The sequence below is a fragment of the Notothenia rossii genome, assembly GCF_949606895.1.
Source record: "Notothenia rossii genome assembly, chromosome: 7".
In the NCBI taxonomy this organism is placed as follows: domain Eukaryota; kingdom Metazoa; phylum Chordata; class Actinopteri; order Perciformes; family Nototheniidae; genus Notothenia; species Notothenia rossii.
This window is the reverse complement of record NC_136905.1, coordinates 49,598,350-49,604,351: the sequence shown is the minus strand read 5'-3', so window position 1 is coordinate 49,604,351 and position 6,002 is coordinate 49,598,350. Positions and strand designations below refer to the sequence as shown.

General features: G+C 39.4%; 1 protein-coding gene across 1 annotated transcript in view; it reads left to right on the top strand.

Moving 5' to 3' along the window:
- The first annotated feature begins 1,776 nt into the window (after positions 1–1,776).
- The window catches only part of LOC307046237 (uncharacterized protein), a 23,889-nt gene continuing 19,663 nt past the window's right edge, over positions 1,777–6,002 (top strand). Inside the window, exon 1 of the mRNA XM_079692540.1 lies at positions 1,777–1,917. The gene's annotated coding sequence lies outside the window, so the exon portion shown is untranslated. The remainder of the gene's footprint in view (positions 1,918–6,002) is intronic.

Sequence of the window (6,002 nt, the reverse complement as noted above, 5' to 3'; positions counted from 1 at the left end):
CAAGCTGCATCCCCACAAGTGTATTATGTTGTTACATCGTTTCAGATGTTATGTTTCAGTTGTGCTCTGTCTATGTTCAGTGATGCAAACTTGTCACCTTTCGGCGAAATTCGCCGTTTTGAATCCAAAATAGGTCATTTGTGTGATTCATGTAGATCTGCAATAAAAATATTTTTTTAGGGGTATGGGGGGTCTGGGACCCGGTGTAATCTGCGGCCGTGAGCTGTTATTTGCCATCATGACACGCATGGTGTTCTTTTTTATATATATTATAATGAAGTGCGAGCTCTGTGCTCGAGTCTTCCTGCCTGTCGGCTCTGCTCATGGATGTATAATAAGGCTCTGCTGCTCCGACATGATGGTCTAGCTTCAGCAGCTACATTACCTACGGGTGCGTTCGTTAATATTAACTGTGCGTCCGGAGTCACTGTGGCACAGACTGGGCCGCTGGTGAACAGCTGTTAGAACGGGCCGTTCAGGTGTTCAGAGCAGAGCTCCCTGTTGGAGTGGTAGAGCGTGATGTGAACTGAAAAGTTTTTCTGTGGCAATATTATTTAAGGAATCGTTGAGCTAGCTAGCTAGCATACATTGTCACTATCTGCTAACGTTAGCTTTAGCCTTCTATTTCTAATAGTTTTTTTCATAGGCTATAAATAGAGGTGGTATAAGTATACATATATATTGTACTTGAGTAAAAGTAGAAGCACATAGATCTTGTACTTGAGTTAAAGTAGAAGCACTCAGGTCTTGTACTTGAGTAAAAGTAGAAGCACACAGATCTTGTACTTGAGTAAAAGGAGAAGTACTCAGATCTTGTACTAGAGTAAAAGTAAAAGTACTCAGATCTTGTACTTGAGTAAAAGTAGAAGTACCAGAGTGTAGGAATACAGTAAAAGTCCTGCATTCAAAATGTTCCTCAAGTAAAAGTAGAAAAGTATTCTCATCAAAATATAGTGAAAGTAGCGACAGTAAAAGTAGTCATTGTGCAGATTGGTCCATTTCAGAATAATATATATGACATGTTTTATAACGATTGATCATGAAAGTGTTCTCAAAGCTGGTAAAGGTGCAGCTAGTTTGAATGACTTTGTATACTGCAGGGTAGCTTGTGGATTTGCTCCAGGTGGAACTAAAGTCTGATTTAACACTTGATTATATTTCACATCATTCATCCACATCTGTAAAGTAACTAAAGGTATTAAATATAGTGGAGTAGAAGTACACCATGTAGGCCTACCTCTGAACTGTAGTGGAGTAGAAGAACAAAGTAGCAAAAACATTGAAATACTTAAATAAAGTACAAGTATCTCAAAATTGTTCCCAAGTATATTACTTGTTGAGTTTATGAACTAAGTTACTTTACACCAGTGGTCGCCAACCAGTCGATCGCGATCGACCGGTCGATCGTGAGTGTGGTGCGGGTAGATCGCGGACCGTTAAAAAAAAAAGTAACAAAAGAAAGAAAAATAAAATTAAAATAATAATGTTTGAAAAATACGTTTTTAGATGTAAACCTATCATCCACCACCCCGTTAGCAGGTGCCACTTGATTGACATATATTTGAGACACCTCAATAATATAATACCTTAACCGTGCTTTACGTGAACCTCATCATGAGTCATGACACAAGAGAGGACGGGAGGACTGCAATTTCCCGTTTTCAGTGAATGCAACAGAGGCAAGTCACCAGACCAATCAGAGAGTTGCATGGAAATACACGTGTGCTTGTGTCATTCAAGCTCGGCTCTGTGTGTGTGTGGCAATAGCGCATTTAGGGAGAGAGGGGGAGAGAGGGACCGGTGCTAGCGGGGACTGTGATGTTAGCATCCGGTTAGCTAGCTGCACTAACGGACATAACGAGCTGTCTCCACAACAAGCTGGAGGAGAGTCCTCCCCTGTCAGACTGAGGGGCTCAGGTGAGCTAAAGGACTCTGAGTGTTTAGAACGGTTTTGTCACAAATTATTCAAAAGATTATTTCCGCGGCACACCTTCATATGATCATTATAGTTATACAAACAGTAAGAGAATAAATGAAAAAAAGGTATGAAATAGCCTACTACAGTATATGGCAGTAAAACAAGAATACAGTTTGAAAGGGGAGTGATTTGTAAAATATCCATAAAGAAAAAGAAAATCTGTTTACAGTTCTGTTTCATCTGGGTGTTGAGAGATGTATCCATAGATCTCTTCATGTTGCTCTCAAAGTGCACCAGATTGATGCTTTCAACTTCAATATTTAAAAAAAAATCTTCCCGGGGGAACATCCCCCCGGACCCCCCTAGAGAAGGTGAGGATCCCCCTAGAAGAGGTGAGGTCCTCCCCCCAATAGAACTTTACCCCTGCCTATATGCCGTGAGCTGATTATGGAGCATTCATTGTAACAGTAATTCAGATGCAATTAGCCTATATAAAAGGCCTCAAATTGGAAGCATTGTCTGGGCCGTCTTTTTCACTCAATTCTGCAATAGGTAGATCTCGCCTTTCACCTAGGCCGAGGTCGGTGATCTTGGGCTTAAAAAGGTTGGTGACCACTGCTTTACACCATGTGGCTATAAAGATAGAAAGACTTAAGCCTTGCACAGAGGCATGAAAATACATTTTCAAAATGCTCAACAGTGCTGCCAAAATTATAAACTGACTGCTACAAAATTTAAAATAAATGCTTTTATATATTTCTATTAGATGTGACTCTTTGGCATTTCTGTTATTATTAAAACTGCTGCTTTAGTTGTTCTGCTAATATCCTCTGTTATTCCTCATTTTAAAGCCGATATTCTGTGGGGTGGGGGAGCCGGGGGCTCGGATCCTTGTCACCTTTTTCATACCTGATGAGTTTGCATCCCTGTATGTTAAAAAGCCTCAGTCACCTTAATTCATGTAATAAAAACATCTCAGGTCAGTAACACTCAAAGCTAAATGTGCAATACCATGTTCAGCTATGTTACTATTTATAATGTTATTGTTGTTACATCAGAAGATGTACATATTGGAATGATTTCTTAACTTACAGTAGGCTATTTTTTACAATGTGTGTTGGAAGGATTTATTAAATTACTATGAATATTGTCATTGTTGAAGGCTTTAAGAGAAGGGTGAACTATAAGCCTGAATTACATAACATTTTATACCTAAAAACATAAAAGCCACAATAAATGAATCACAATTATTCTAGTTATTTTTACCTCCCGTATTGCTTTCAACCCACCAGTTTTATGGTGTTGTTACGTCACTAACTGTAAGCTTATCACATACAGTCTATGGTCACTCAGAGTAACCTACAGTTAATTTAGCTGCTGGAGAAGAAAGATCAGGGGGGGGGGGGGGGGGGAGAGAGCTGTGGTTGATGGGCCATTAGTTGTGTAAATACACAGCTGAGAGCTGCCGTTTCATTCAGACTGTTTAAAAAACGGTAACAACGGACTATTTTTCTTTGCGGATGCATGTCAATTTAAATCAATACAACTATTTTTTAAATCAATAAAAACATTTTCTAAATCCATAAAAGCATTTAAATTAATACTGGGAGTCATGTCGTTACTTTGTTGAGAATGTGGCCGTGTAATAAGCGGGATAATTTGCAGCAACTTGTTCCTTATGGGGAAAATAGCAAACCGTCATGCAGATCAGGATCCCTCCGCCACGCTTTGGGATCCTGATCTGCCGACGAGGCTCCATTAAAATATAAATATTTTTAGTGAATTACTGAGTTTAGGCACGTTAATAACGTTTTAATGAAGTTGAATACAGTTTATTCATATGTGTCAGTGATTTCATGTCAATTCGGCGAACATAAACATAAATGATCGTGGTGAAGATGATGATTAAATTAGGATTAAAAATCGAGAGCCGGGCTGCATTTCCTCCTGTTCGTTTTTTTCGACGAAACAACATTATTTTGTTAAATAACAACATGGTGATGTTTTGTAAATGATTACATGTCTCTTATTTAGCACAGAGTATGATATCCGTGACATATGGATCTTAACAAAGTTCTGCTGTACATCCAGCGTACTGTATCTGACTTTATTTCACATGGGCTCCAGTGTGGAACCCCACTGCACCTAGGCCTGTCGCGATAATCGATAAATTGACTTATCGTACGATAAATAATAATGGACTCGATAACTTTTCTGAGCTCGATAAATGGCCGTTTACAATTCATAAAGATGTGACCAGCATTTTAGCCTGGAGCGCTGTGGCTGCCAGGCGCGCTGTGAGGGGCGGGGCTGACACACAGCCAGGTCAGGACACTCCGCGTGCACGTGCAGCAGTGTAGCAGCCAAATTAATAATATAGCGTCAAGCGGGAGACAACGTGTGACTTACTCGCGGGGAATTTAAAGTGAAATGGAATTGGTTACAAAACCTAACGACACATCTCGATTCTCCGGTGTGGCAGTATTTTGGATTCAAACCAAATCAACGAGGCGAACCTACGGACTTGAATCAGCCGGGCGGTGAGTCGCATTGGTTTAAAAAAGGTAGCGACAAAAGCAGGCAATACCACGCATTTTAAACCACCTAAAACACAACCACCCCATTCCGTTTTTCCAGCTGGGAGCAAACACGGCAGCTGGAGATGGAGAGCCCCCACCCGACAATGCAAACATGTTGGTGTTCCTTGCTCGAAAACTTAGAAAAACAGATTTGGATATGGCCTGTTGAGGCATCTGGGTCTTTGACAGTGGACTGTACACTTGACTGTTGTTTTAACGAGTTTTTTTTTGCTTGTGAGATAATGTGTGCTCATATTTATTTATTTATTTATTTATTTATATATATATATATATATATATATGAGAGAGAGAGCTCTGTTTTCCAGCCTGACTCTATTTAATTTATTGTTTTGGTTGTGTGTGATTTCATTTATTTATTATAATTTAATTAATTAGTTTTATTTATTAATTTATATATTTTAATATTATTTCACATTTCATTTGCAATGTTGAATGTTCAATAAAAAGTTATGTTTGAAAGGATGTACTTGAATTATTATTATATATTATCATTATGTCTAAAATGGTCTTAAAACGGTGCCGACAATATTATCGTTTATCGCAATAATTTCCAGAAAAATTTATCGTCCAACACAATAAATTATCGTGACAGGCCTAATGCACCCCCTGGTGGATCAATGATCCATTGCAGCTGGCTTCATTATAATTACATTTATATATCACGGGGGCGGTCTCAAGTCAAGCTGGAGGTTTTCCCTTGAGCGAGGGCAGATCACGTACCAATCACGGCCCTCGTGTTTCAAACTGTCTGAAATGAATCGCTATATCTGTAAGACCAGCTGTTAAATAAAGCTCTTCTGACCTTAGCTGGCATGTGGGTATATATTAATGCTGCCCATTATGGGCACAAGCAATTTTCACCCATTTATTAATTATATGTTTTAGTGTTTCCTATCCCCTAAACCTCCAGGGATGTACACAGTTTAATACTGGCAACTTCTTATAATGGGAAATATGAAAACGTCTTTTAAAACTACAATTCCCGGAGAAGTGCCATATAAGTTAAACATTTTGCGAAACACACAATAGCCAGCATGTGTAGTTCTGGGGACGGTGGGGGAGGGGGGACCCGTTCAAATCCAGTTTTGGACAGTCTGCCGTGGTTCCATCCCATTTAAAAGTGCTGTTCGACGCTCGGCATAACCCTCGGCGCACACTCAACCATCCAATGACAGAGCTTGAGGACTATCACAGGTTTGTCAAGCGAAGCTGAGAGAATACTTACTTCCGGGTGTAAAATTCTCTAAAGCAACTAGGCAATGAGCTGCTCCGACCTCGGTCCTGAGTCCTGACGGACTCCAACTTGTGTTTTTTAATCAAACAAATAAATAAACACAAGGATAATTATGTGTTATTGTTGAGTAAAATAACAGTGTGTGGTTTAGAAAATAATACAAAATTAAAAGGAAAAAACGATGAAACAATACAGATTTCAGTATTCTGAGCCCCTACTCTCCCCATAACTGACGTCAACAAAAGTCCTA